This window comes from Taeniopygia guttata, chromosome 30 (genome assembly GCF_048771995.1).
Source record: "Taeniopygia guttata chromosome 30, bTaeGut7.mat, whole genome shotgun sequence".
Taxonomy (NCBI): domain Eukaryota; kingdom Metazoa; phylum Chordata; class Aves; order Passeriformes; family Estrildidae; genus Taeniopygia; species Taeniopygia guttata.
In genome coordinates this window covers 6358923-6373017 of record NC_133055.1, presented here as the reverse complement: position 1 = coordinate 6373017, position 14095 = coordinate 6358923, and the positions used below count along the sequence as shown (strand labels likewise).

General features: G+C 51.2%; 1 pseudogene; it reads left to right on the top strand.

Annotated features, from left to right (window-relative positions):
- The window catches only part of LOC140680996 (uncharacterized), a 608239-nt pseudogene that overhangs the window by 422273 nt on the left and 171871 nt on the right, over positions 1-14095 (top strand).

Below are 14095 nucleotides of genomic sequence, written 5' to 3'. Positions count from 1 at the left end.
TGAAGGGTCGGAATGGTCTCCATGGTTCCATCAGACCCACAGAGTCATAATGGTCTCTGGGTCCATGAAGCCCCGCGGTGTCACCATGGCCCCTTGATTCCGTGGGCTCCAGTGGTGCCACAATGATCCCCTTGGTTCCATGAGGGCCCCACAGTGTCACAGTGATCTCCATGGGAAGGAAAGAACCGAGCCCCAGTGTGGCAGGGGCAGCCACCAGAGGCCAAGGCCAGCCAGACTTGATGGTACTGGCAGCTTTTGCCTGGGAGCAATCCTTCAATGTACTGAGTTTTAGAGTTGGAATCCCAATTTCAGACAAGGACATCCGGAGGAGCAGGACGGTTCTTTTCCAAAGGAAGGAAAGGACGGAACACCAGTGCTTGAGGGGCAGATAAATGGCGGCCACCAGAGGCCTAAGCCAGCAGGACGTCTCTGTCCTGGCATCATTTTTCTGGGAGCTATTCTTGCATATAGGGAATTTGGGAGGCAGATCCCAAATTTTGGCCATGGGTGCCTGGTTGAGATGGATGCTTTTTAAGCAAGAAAAGCACATGGACCCAGTGTCTGAAAGGCAGATGAGAGGTGGCCCCTGGGTGGCCAAGGCAGCCAGACCTGTTTCTGTTGGCAAGTTTCATCAGGGAACAATCTTTGCATATAAGAAAATTTGGGGAAGGAATCCCAGTTTTGGCCATAGGCCCCTGGAGAGGGACAGTTCTCTCCCATAGGATGACGAAGCAAAGAGTCAATTGTGACTCTGGAGTCCCACGTAACCAAGGGGCCATGGTGACACAGCAGGGCCACGTGGATCCAGTGGTCCATTGTGACACTGTGGATCCAAGGAGACCATGGAGACACCCCCAGAACCTCATGGAACCAAGGGGTCCATGGTGACCCAGTGGGGCTGCAAGGAGCCAATGGTCCATGGTGACACTGCCCATCCAAGGAGGCCATTTGGACACTGCAGAAGCTCATGGAGCGAGGTGGCCATTGTGACACTGAAGAACTTCATGCCACCAAATATCCATGGGGACACAGCATGGCATCATGGATCCCAGGAACTGCTGTTGGCAGTGCGGAAACTCCTGGAACCAGGGGCTGTTGTGGCACTGCAGCACCAACACAGCTGCTGCACCTTGTCCCCTGCCCTGCACAGCTCCTTGGGAGGCACAGCAGGAGCAGCACCCTGGGAGCCTCGGGAATGCCCCTCTGGGATCCATGGCACACACTCCCAGGGGCTGCAATTCCAGTTCCCAGCCAGGAAAAGATGTCCCTGCCCTTGAAGGCAAAGCTTTTATGGAAGAGCCAAAAGCCAAGTGCAGCAGGATCCTACAGTGACATTTCACTGCCAGCCTTCATAATTTCACCCGTGGTTGTCGTAGCTCATGGATTGGGAATTAAATCAGGGCAGGGTCTTTGGTGGGAGCTGCCCTGGCTCAAGGGAGACACTGAGAGAGAAACAGAGCAGGCAAAGGAAGGCAGGAGAGAAAGGAAGTGTTTTGTGTTGGAATGACACGTGTCTGCTAAGGAAGGCAGGGGCCTCTCCTGAAATGGAAAACTGTAGACTCTTTCTTTCTGAATGGTTATAAATTTGAAATTAAGGGGGGGGGGGGTCTCAGGTAAAAATTTGGAGCAGGAATAACAGCTTTTTATTAGGGAAGAAAATGAAAATATGAACCAAAACAACACTGAGAGAGCCAGAATACAACCTGACACTCTGTTGGACAGGGTGTTGGCCGCAGTCCCATTGGAATGGTGGCTGCAGTCCTCCTGCAGTGTCAGGTGTGGTTCTGTTGGAGAAGTGATCCTGTAGAAAAGGGTGTCTTCTTCTGAAGAGGAAGAGGCAGCTGTTCCTCTGAGAAATCCAGCCCAGAAAAAGCTCTGTTGGTGGGCCAGAATCTCAAGACTAGATGCAGGTAGGAATGCTTGGCTCCTCCCTCTGGGCAGAGCATCTCACAATGGGATGTTACAGTTCTTATCAGTCATGCAGTGACATTCAATAGCCCATTATCAGCAGATGTCTGCCCTGAGGGAGGATTGATTGTGGAAGAGATAAGGAAAAACTGCCCACTTAGCACAGGACAACTGTCACACAGATGTCAAATAGAACACATCTTGCTTTTCAGTCTGGGACAGGAGGACAGAAACAAAATCAGCTGAGAAGGCGGCACTCTGAAAAGCAAACCAGAACTGACAGAAAATGAATGGGACAGAAATCAATAATTCTGATAGTTTTCTTTATTATCAAAATAAATCACACCCACCCAGCCCCATACAATCCTGATCCCAAAACCTCAAATTTGGATCTTACTTCTCTCAATCTCCTTCCAACCCCATCTAACCCTGGAGGTGGAGGAATTGAGTAATACTGGCATGGGACTGAGGTGGGAACCAGCCATTTTGAGGTGGGATTGAGTAATTTTGAGGTGACAGAGCAATCCACCTTGGCTTTTGGAGTGCAAAGATATGGAGAATACTCCCATATATCCCCAAAGAACCCACAAATCCCCCAGAATATGTTTCCAAACAGTAAATTCCACCTCAAATAACTCTTAGATGGAGGGACTTTTGAAATCTCTGATCAATACTCTTTTTAGTAATTTTTCAGGTGTTTTTAAGTGATAAAGACAAATCAGAAGAAAATTAGGGCCAAACCAAAACCAGATACCCCTTGAGCATCCCCTGAGCACTGGACAAAACAAACTTGGCAGAAATCAAACTTAACGCTCCATAAAATGCCTTGAGGAAGATTTGCTCTTCCCACAAATCACTTGTGATGGAAACACATCAAATCCCAAACATGAATAAACTGAAAATAGAAGCAATTCTGTGGCAAATCCAAGTTTCATCAGTTCCTGCACAGCTTCAGCTCAGCTGCTGGCAGGTTCTGATAAAAGGAAAGTGGAAATTCGGCCCAATACAGATTAATAAAGGGAAGGGAAAGCTCCGTGTAGCTGTCACAAAGGTGACAGGGACCAAGAAAATAATGATGCTCATATTTGGCAAAGTACCCAGACCAGTGAATTCGGGAGTTACTTGGGAATTTATCTACTTGAACTGGGCTTCTTGTAGGAATTTACTGGTCTTGAATTCCTCACATTGGGGTGAATGATCCTTGTCAGTCTTGCTAGTATCATTTGTTCCCTTTACTCCAGTTATTTAAAAAAATTTTTCAAGGAAGGACAAGAAAATACTTTCTTTACCCTGGCCACCCACAACAGCCATTTTCCTCATAAGTTCTCCCAAAAGTCACTCAGAGGAAGCTGCATCCAAGTTTCCAAGAGTTCCTCCAGAAAGAGGCAGAACCTCCTCAGAGGAGGGACCCATGCTGTTGTCAAAGGCACTCGGGGTCAGACAGCAGTGCCATGAACTCAATGTGCAAAATAATATTGCAATCTGGTTAATAAAATTGTTAGAGAGATGCCTCTGCCCCATTTAATGTGCTAACGAGACCAAATCCGAGGTGGATTTTATTGAACAGTAAATATGAGGTAGAGAGAGACATGGAAAGAAAGATAAAATTGAGAGAAAATAAGGGAGTGACAGGGACAGAGATCTCCCCTGGGGCCGGGCAAGTGTGACATTGTCCCCTGTGTGCGTGTCCTTCCCAGGGTGGGGGTTTTACACCTGAGCCAGTTTGGGTAAGGGGGGTGGTGTTCACCCCCCACCCCGAGCAGGGATTGCCTCACTGTTTCAGGTTACAGTGTCAGATGTAACCAAAAGTGTTTTCAGTCACCATCTCCATAAACTGTTATCAACAGGTGGGGCAGTGTTCTTTATCTCTTCCATGGCTCAGCCCTGATAACACCCTCCAGGGGCCATCTTCTGTTAATGGGCCATTGAGTGTCACTGCAGGACTGATAAAATTACATGATCCCATTGTGGGATGCTCCGCCCAGGGGGAGGAACCAAGCATTCCTACCTGGATATAATCTCACCCTTGCAACACCACGACCACCTTGCCTACTGCATTCCCAGAAGTCAAGAGCTCCATAACCACCACTGGACCTTCAGAGGAAGACCAGACCCTTCTACAGGATCACCGCTTTGACAGAATCACCTTCATCACTCCAGCCGGACTGCAGCCACCATTTCATCAGACTGCTACCACCACCCTGACCAACGGGGTGTCAGGTTATATTCTGACTCTGTGAGTTTAAACCAGTGTTTCTGTATCATTGCCTTGATCTTAATTTTCTTATTCAATTGTAATTCTGGCTTAGACTCTCCCCCTGGTTTGCCTTCAAACCGGTACAAAACTCACTGTGCTCATCCCTTGTTTTCCTCCCAAAACAGAATTTCCCATACCCAAATCTTCACAAAATGGAGGAGGAGGCTGTGAGGAAGAGGAAGGCGCCCTGGGACATCCAGGCAGGTGAGGAGGAAGTCAGTGCCCCTTTCCCCCTCTCTCCTGCTCCATCTCCCGGCCCAGCACAGCCCCCGGCTGCAGGACAGCCCCGCTGCCGACGCTCTGCTGACGGGGATGCACTGGGGGGATCTTGTTACCCTTCCTTGTGGCACGGAGGCAAATCCCATCCTCTCCTTGTCCCTCCTACCCCAGAGCAGGAGCTGATGATGGAGACCAGGAAGGACAAATCTCTGCAGCACAACCTCATGGAAGAGGCCGATTTGAGCAACTCCACAGCACAGGAATCCAACAGGGAGGAAAAGCCCCGGAGATCCCACAGGAGGAGGGGCTGCAAACCCAGCCCAGGGTGCTCTGAGGAGGAAAGGCCCACTCTGGGTCGGGAAGGTGGGCAGAGCTTCCGCCAGAGCTCGGAGCTGGTGGTCCCTGAGAAGCTTCACGATGGGGAGAAGCCCCACAAGTGCTTGGAGTGTGGGAAGAGCTTCAGGCATAGCAACAATCTGAAACGACATCACATGATCCACACTGGGGAATGGCCCTACGGGTGTGGGGAGTGTGGGAAGGGCTTCAGCTGCAGCTCTGCCCTTGTAGCCCACCTATGCTTACACACTGGGGAGAGGCCCTATGAGTGTCCTGAGTGTCAGAGGAGGTTTCACAGCAGCTCTGCTCTCCTTGTACACCAGCAGATTCACACGGATGAGAGGCCCTTCCGCTGCCCTGACTGCGGGAAGGGCTTCAAGCGCAACTCCACCCTTGTAAGGCACCGGCGCATCCACACTGGGGAGAGGCCCTACATGTGCCCCACATGTGGGAAGAGGTTTCAGAGCAGCTCAAATCTCCTCCTGCATGAGCGGGTCCACACCGAGGAGAGGCCCTTCCTCTGCTCTGACTGTGGGAAGGGCTTCAAGCAAAACTCCAACCTCATCAGGCACCGGCGCATCCACACTGGGGAGAGGCCCTACGAGTGTCCCCAGTGTGGGAAGAGCTTCACCCGGAGCTCTCACTTGACCAGACACCAACGGAGCCACCCGTGAGGGAAGCCCTGTGAGTGCCCCAACTGCAGGAGAAGCTTCGTGCACCGCTCCAGCTTAACCCCCCATTGAAGAACCCACATTGGGAAGAGCCCTGGTGATCCCTGTTACCTGTGATCCATGCTGGGAAGACACCTGTACCTTCTTCTGCCCCTGCCAATGACCTGATGTGGGATTGAAGAACATGAGGGTCTGGCCATGGCCCTGTCACTACATTCACTCCCACCTCAGGTCATTGCCAGGGGCAGGAAAGGGACTCTCTCTCTCTCTCTCTCTCTCTCTCTGAGAAGGGTGTCCTTTCCAGGCAGGAGGAGACACATGGCCAGGAAGATACAATTGATGGTGATGTAATTTCCCCTGTAAATAGTTTTTCTTATCCCTTCTGTTGTCAATATTTTTCTAGTCCTGCTTGTTCCTCATCTCGTTGCTGTTCCCAGTAAATTGTTCTTATCCCAGCCTGGGATCTTTCCCTTTTTTCCTTCAGTGGAAGGTGGGAGGGCAACGAGCACCAGCGGGGTTTTAGCAGGAGCAGGAAATTGGGGAATTCCATTCCTGAATCCTGGCCTGTGGAAACCGAGCATCCCAGCTGGTGCCAGCCCTGGTGGCCATGGCAGCAGCCTTGGGAGCGGGTCCCTGGCTGGGGCTGAGGGAACCTCTTCACTCTGGTGCCCAGGGACAGGAGTAGAGGGAGCGGCTGCAGCTGAGTCGGGGCAGGCTGAGGTTGGATTTCAGGGAAAGGTTTTTGCCCAGCGGCTGCTGGGGCACTGCCCAGGCTCCCCAGGGAAGGGTCACAGCTCCAGGGCTCTCTGAGCTCCAGCAGCGTTTGGACAGCGCTGCCAGGCCCAGGCTGGCAGTGTTGGGGTGTCCTGTGCAGGGCCAGCAGTTGGACTCGAGGATCCTGATGGGTCCCTCCCAGCTCAGCCATTTCTGTGGTTCTGGGATCCCATGAGTCTGGGGATGGGAGTGCCAATGGTTGCCACGGAAACGGGCTATGGCTGCAGGCCTGAGCTGGTGTCCATGGCAACCACCCCTGGCATGGGGTCTCCATGGAGCTTCCCAGGGACTGACCATAGCAACAGGGGCTGGGGAAGGTTGCCATGGAAACTGACCATAGCAACAGGGGCTGGTGCTGGTTGCCATGGAAACTGACAATAGCAATGGGTCCTGATGAGGTTTGCTGTGGTAATCCAGGGCATCCCTCTGGCTGCCCTGGCAGGTCTGGGACCCTGGCAAGGGGGTCAGGAACCCCCCTGTACAGAGCCCCCAGAGACACTGCCTGTGATCTCTGTCCATGGAAAAGAGTTTTCAATCTTACAGGATGAATTACACACTCTGAGTGTTTGATATTAGTAATAATTAGTGTGACACGGGTGCAAAAGTAGAATTTTAGGATTCTAGGTAAGGGGTTCAAAGGAGGCAAGATGGAGGAAATCATGTGTGTCCTGTCCTTTTTCATCTTCTTCATGCCTTCCATGTTTCACTGCAGTGTTGGCATTTTTCTGTTGGTTTAGACTGGGGACACACTGTTCAACACAGGTGGTAGGTATTGGCACATTATTGTAAATATAGCACAGGTAGTTTCTGGTATATAATGTTTGTAACTTCCCACTGAGGGGCAGAGCCCTGCACGCTGTCCCGCAAGAAAGGCCTACTGCAGGTCAGACAGAACATGTTATAGATAAGCAAGAATAAACAACCTTGAAAACCAGCACAGATGAATATGGCTTCTTCTTTGGCAGCGGGGCTCAAAGACAGCAAATTTCTGCAATTTTGAGATCATTTAAATACCACAGATTCTGACATAAATGGCATCCCTGGCTGGGCTTGGACCACCAACCTTTCAGTTAAGAGCCGACAGTTTGCATATTAAGGTTCAGATATTTTGACAGGCCCTCAGAGGGGTTTCATGGGGACTTTCTAAGTGTCCTCAGGCTGCCAAAGAGCCGGGATGTCACAGGCACTCACAGGGGCTCCTGTCATGGGCAGACTGGGAGCTTTAGGCAAAGTTTATTAGAGAAGCTCCTGTCAGGTCAGGAGGCACAGAAAGGACCCCCAATAGCCCCTATAGATCCCCAAATACCTCCAAGGACCACCAGCCTTTCTAAGCCTCTTTTTTGTGAGAGGAGCCTTGGAGCAGCAGGTTCCAATCCCTACCCCTGACATTTCAAGATCTCGTACGTAAACAATTACAAAGGTGGAATTAAAACTTTATACAATTCTCCCATAGCATTAGGAATTGTAAACCAGTGTTGGGGGTTGGGTTTTTCCTTTCTGTTTTTTCCTTATCATTGGCTGATGTTTATCGGCTGATCCCTTATTTTGGGAGGAGCTGCTGCTCTTGGAGATGGGAGTTTCCACTGCTGCTGCCAGAGCCCGGGCCAGAGCTGCTTCTTCTGTCCTGGGATGAGCCTCTGCTCGTGAGAACAGCCACTAAACTGGGACCTTATTTACACCTGCCCCACTAAAAGAGAGACCTATCCCTGTCTGCTCTGGTGTCCAGGATCCTGAGCTGGGCTCTCCCTGCCCTGCTTGGAGCCCCTCCCCCCTGCCTGCCGAGACATCCTGCCAGCCCAGCTGACTGCTTTTTGCCAGTGCTGCTGGGGCACCGAGCTGACTGCTTTCTGAGAGTCCTGCTGGGGCACCGGAGCCGGCTGCCCCGGGGTTTGTGAAGCAAAGCCTCTCTCCAGCCCTTCCCCCTTCGGACAAAGCCGCCATGGCCCCGCGCTGCCGAGCCCGGCCGGAGCGCCCCCTGCAGCCGCGTGGGGGTCAGCGCACCTGCCCTGCCCCGGGAGCCACAGCGCCCCTGCTGGCTGTGCCCGGAACTGCACCGCAGGGAAAGCGCCACGGCCCAAAGGCCGGGACTGGGCTCTGCTCTGTTTGCTGTTCGTGCCGCAGCTGCTGCTGCTTGTTTGCTTTGTTATACACACTAGGAAAGAGCTGACATTCCTATTCCCATATCTTTGCCTGCCTGAGAGCCCCTTGATTTCATGATTCTAATAATTTGGAGGGAGGGGGTTTACATTCTCCATTCCACAGGAGGCTTTTTGCTGCCTTCCCTAGCAGACACCTGTCTTGTAAACCAAGACCAGTTTTGGCACCCGATGTGCAGCCTGAGGGCATTGAGAGAAACAGGGTGAAATAAGAATAACAATTCTTGAGTAACATATTTTTTTTGTTGTTGTTGCACTGGATATAGAAACCTTGTTAGGTTTCACCATGTGGTCTAGCTTACCCTGGTTTGGGTGGCACATGGTTGTGGCTACATTTTTCCCATCCTATAACTATGGGTACTGTGGCTGCTATCCAATTTGTTTGCTGGGTTAATATGGTGAGGAATTTATGGATTTTTAATTTCCTCTGGACGGTGGGCACACAGATTCAAGCCTACCACACACTAACTGTATGTGTTTGGAATTACTTTAATAATGGTACCTACTGTGAGGAAATGACACCAGGGGAAGTTTTCTCTCAACTCCTCAGCCAGCTCTTTGGGTCTACAGTGGTTGGTGTTCCTGCTATGCCTATTAAGCCTATTCTGTTCAGCATTCAGAGGTAAGGGAAGATTGACTTAGATAACTATCATAGCAGGGCGTCCCCAGCCTGTAATAATTAGCACTGACTCCATGATTCCAGAAGGCTGATCAATCACTTTATTACATTATCCTATACTATACTGCTAAGAAACACTCATCGCTCTTGCAGACAGTCCGATACAGACAGATCAGACTGGTTAATTGAAATCCAAACACCATCACCTTTGGCCAATTTAGAAATCACCCTTTGATAAACAAATCTCCATAACACATTCCACATGTGCACAACAACAGGTGCAGCAGGTGAAGATAAGAATTGTTTCTTGTTCTTTTCTCTGAACTTTCTCACAGCTTCTCACAGCTTCCCAGGAAAATCCTGGGAGATCTCTCTCTGCTCAGAGGATATGTGATTACCACAGGTCAGCTGTGACAATGCAGGTCCAAGGACACCACGGTGACACTACGGAACCTCATGGAACCAAGGGGCCAGGGTGACACTGTGCTGCCTCATGGAATCAAGGAGAACAATGTGAAACTCAGAGGCCCCAAGGAAGCAAGGGTCCATGGTGACCTTGTGCAGCCGCAGTGTCACAGAGGAGCCGCTGTGACACAGCGAGGGCACACGGAGCCCAGGGGCCATTGTGACACATCAGGGCTCTGTGGAACCACAAAGCCATTGTGACATTGCAAGGCCTCATGGAAGCACGGGGCCATTGTGACACTGCAGAAGCAAGGGGAACATTGTGACACTCCAGGGCCTCATGGAACCAAGGAGATCCTTGTGACACTGTGGGGTCCACGGAACCAAGGGAACATGGAACAGGTCTGGCTGGCTGGGCCTCCTGAGGACCACCTGACAGGTCTGGCTGACCCTGGCATGTCGAGGGCTGCTTCTCATCTGCCCCTGAAGCACTGGGACTCTGGGCTTTCCTCCCTATGGGAGAGAACTGTCCTTCTCCTCCAAGGATCCAGGGACGAAATTTGGGTTCCTTCAAATTTCCTTATATACAAAGATTGTTCCCAGATGAAATCTGCCAGGTCTGAGACAGATCTGGCTGCCTTGGCCACCCAAGGGCCACCTCTTATCTGCCTTTCAAATACTGAGACCATGTGCTTTTCTTTATTATGGGGAAAAAACATCCACTTCAACTAGGCACCCATGACAAAAATTGGGGATCTGCCTCCAGAATTCCCTATATCCAAGGATAGCTCCCAGAAAACTCATGCCAGGAAACACAATCTGGCTGGACTTGGCCTCCTGAAGGCTGGCACTCATGTGCCTCTGAAACATTGGGGCTCTGTGCTTTCCTTCCTAATGGAAAGAATTTCTGTCCAGGCACCCATGGTTAAAACCGCGATTCCACCTCCAAAACTCTGTACATGCAAGGATTGCTCCCAAGTGAAATCAGCCAGGACAGGCAGGTCTGGCTGCCCTTGGACCCTTGGGGGCTGCCTCTCATCTGACTTTGAAAAACTTGGTCTCGGTGCTTTCCTTCCTATGGAAAAGAACCGTCATTCTTATCTATGCAAAAATGGCCAAAAATGGGATTCCACCTCCAAATACCCTGTATCCAAGGGTTGCTTTCAGACAAAAGCTACCAGGACAGAGAGGTCTGGCTGGCCTCAGCCTCTAATGACTACCTTTCATCTGCCCCTCAAACACTGGTGTTATGTCCATTGCTTCCTATGGAAAGAATCATCCTGCTCCTCTGAATGTCCATGTCTGAAATTGGGATTCCACCTCTAAAATTCCCTATATCCAACGGTTACTCCCAGCCAAAATCTGCCAGTACCATCAAGTCTGGCTGGCCTTGGCCTCTGGTGGCTGCCCCTGCCACACTGGGGCTCGGTTCTTTCCTTCCCATGGAGATCACTGTGACACTGTGGGCACCTCATGGAGCCAAGGGGATCATTGTGGCACCACTGGAGCCCATGGAACCAAGGGGCCATGGTGACACCGCGGGGCTTCATGGACCCAGAGACCATTATGGCTCTGTGGGGCCTGATGGAACCATGGAGACCATTCCAACCCTTCAGGGCCTGGTGTCACCAAGGGGGCATTGTGACACCTCAGGGCCTCCTGGAAGCAAGGGACCATTGGGACACTGTGGGACCCCATGGAACCGAGGGAACATGGACCAGGTCTGGGTGGCTTGGCCTCCCAGGGGCCACCTGACAGGTCTGGCTGATCTTGGGATGCCAAGGGCTGCCTCTCATCAGCTCCTGGAGCACAGGGGGTCCGTGCTTTCCTTTCTATGGAAAAGAACTTTTCCTCTTTTCAGATGCTCATTGCCAAAACTGATATTCTCCCTAAAAAATTCCTATATGCAAGGGTATCTCTGAGAACAAAATCTGGCAGCTCTGGTTGACCTCTGGTGGTCACCTCTTATCCTCCCAGGAAACATTGGCGCTCTCTTCCTTCATTCCTGTGGAAAAGAACTGGCTTTCATGTCCAGGGCCCATGGCCAAAATTAGAATTTGGCCTCCCAATTTCCATATATCCAAGGATTGCTCCCAGACAAAAGTAGCCAGGACAGACAGGTTAGGCTGGTCCTGTCCTCTGGTGTTTTTCTTAGACTCTGAGATGAATATTTTCATTTGAAAACACCTTGGAGAGGGCCCAGAGATCTCCCAAGGAGGGGTTCTGAGGCCTCGGGTACATGACCACTACATATGGACAAAGAAGCTCTGTGCTCTGTGCTGCTGCATCACAGAAGTGATGTCCTGAGAGAAGCTGCTAGCAGTTTCCTCCGTGTCTGACAAAAAAAACCAATCAGTAATTAGTTTTGAGAGCTGACAATCTGTTAAACCACTAAGCAAACTGCAGACGCCTCTGTGCAGACCCAAGTTGAAGATGAGAAAGCCTGGCTGGGTCTCTCTCCCTTCTGGCCCCAAAGAGGTGCCAAGGCCGGCCCAGCCCCGTCTCGGCCGTGGGGCCGGGCGGCTCCTGCCGTGGGGCCGGGCCCCTTCCCAGGGAGCCGCCAGGCCCCATCGGCTGCCGGGCAGGGCAGGGGAGGCCGCGGGGCCGAGGCCGGGCCGTGGCTGCGGGTGCTGACATCTGGCCGCTGCCGAGCCCTGCCCCGCCGCCAGCCCGGGCCCAGCCGGGATCCGCCGGGCCCCAGGAGCAGCCCCGGGCCGGGCCGGCTCGGCCGAGGCTCTGCCGCCCTTGGGCTTCGCCCGCAGCCAGCGGGCAGGGGAGGAGAAGCCATCGGCCCCGGCCGTGCTGCTGCTGGGCTCTGGCCTGGCTGCTGAGATCCTGGCCCTGCCCCAGCGCGGCCCAGCCTGACACAGCCCCAGCGCAGCCGCTGCAGAAACCTCCATGGGAAAACAGCTCCGGCCGCAAGGACCGAGCCCGGCCGGGCTCACGGAACCATCTGCAGCCCCGGGCAGATATTGACTCTGCCAGTGCTGCCATCCTCCCTCCAGTGAGAGAAAATGACAAAGGGCATGCACACAGAAGACACCGAGGTCAATGAAGAAGAAGTTGAGTCCCAGATGGGAGGGATGAGGAGATGCCTTGATCTTGGGGCTGAAATCCTCTGCTAAAGCTATGGAGAAGGATTTTATTGATACATCAGACTCTCTTTTTCCCTATTAGGCATTGAAAAGTATGGGGAGATGACTTGTTTCAGCAAAGGCCTCCATGTAAAAGTAAGCAAATGTTGAAGTAGCTGAGATCCCATGAGAAGTTTGAACAGAGTAAGAGAGAAGAGTGATGAGACCCTGTGCCCTCAGGGAGAGAAGAAGACCTCTGTTCCCAGAGATGATTTCAGAAGCAGTTGAAGAGAACCTCTGGTCTTGAACAACTCATCTTTAAACTAATACCCCATAAGCTGACATGGCCCATAAACACAGCTGTGGGAAAAGCTGTGAATAAATGGCAGGGATTTCACTATTCCACTTTTTCCGAGTGGTTGCTATTCATGGAACTTGAGAGCCACAAGAGAACTCTTTCCTTATGGAGAAGACTCCATAGCAAGAAAAAGATTGACTCCTCTCCCTAAGTGAAGTGAAGAAGGACTATTCTAGAGGTGGTAGACTGACTGAAAATTTTAGGTTTTCTCTCCTTACGTTGTCAATAATGAAGAAAAAGTTGTGGCGAGAAGAAGAGTGTTCTGAAAGTTTTGTCCTGATTCTTATTACTCTTTCTTTTAGTTACTGCTAATAAACTTTTCTATATGCTGTTTTAAAGTTTTGATCCCACTTTGCCTTTCTCCTTATCCTACCTCACAGCAGGAAATTAGTAACTATATTATTTTGTGTGCACTGGTAATTAGACATCACTAAACCCACCACACTAATTGATGCATTGCCCAAGGAATCTCAAATTGATGAACCAAAACCACTACAGAAACTTCCTGATGAACTGCACGAGAGCAGAGGGAAATCAAGGCAGAGCCATGGTTTGTCAGAACTTGTTGATCCTAATGAGCCCCGTGGTGTATTTGGAGCTGAGCCCTGGAACCTCAGGGCCTGAGAGGAGATGGCACAAACCTGTCCAGGAGTTAAAATCAAGAGCAAACACCCAAAATGTCTCAATGCATTAATAGATCCCACTGAGGTCCATCCCCAACAAAGGCTCCTCATGGACTCCTTGGAGGAGAGAACTGGAGACCAGGATGGCACAAAATCCTCTCAGAGACTCAAAACGGCACAAAAACCTCTCAGTGTAGAAAAGAAAATCCAAAGTACAGGAAAAAAGTTGAGTATCTCAAAGCATTATAGAGCCCTACTGAGTGTCAGTACAAAGCTCTCAAGGGACTCGTTAAAGCAGATAATTGGGGCCATGATTGCACAAACCTCACACGGAGTCTGGATCAAAAGAGAAACACCAAGTACCTTAAAAGAACTGAAGTATCTTGAAGCATTAATGAGCCCCACTGAGTGTTGTTACTGACAAAGCCTCTCCAGGGACTAATTACAGCAGATAATTGGAGGCCAGGATTGCACAAAGCTCTCAGACACTCCAAGGCAAAAGCAAAAGCCAAAGTCCTTTGAAGAACTTTCAGTCCCTGGGAGCATGAAGGAGCCCCCAGGGCCATTCCTGACCAAGGCTCCCCAGGGACTCCTTCCAGCAGATCCTTGAGGCCACTGGGATGTGGGCTAGGGGGGGGGATGCTGAGGGCAGGACCAGGGGCTCAGGACAAGGTGTCTCCTCACAGCCCTTGGTG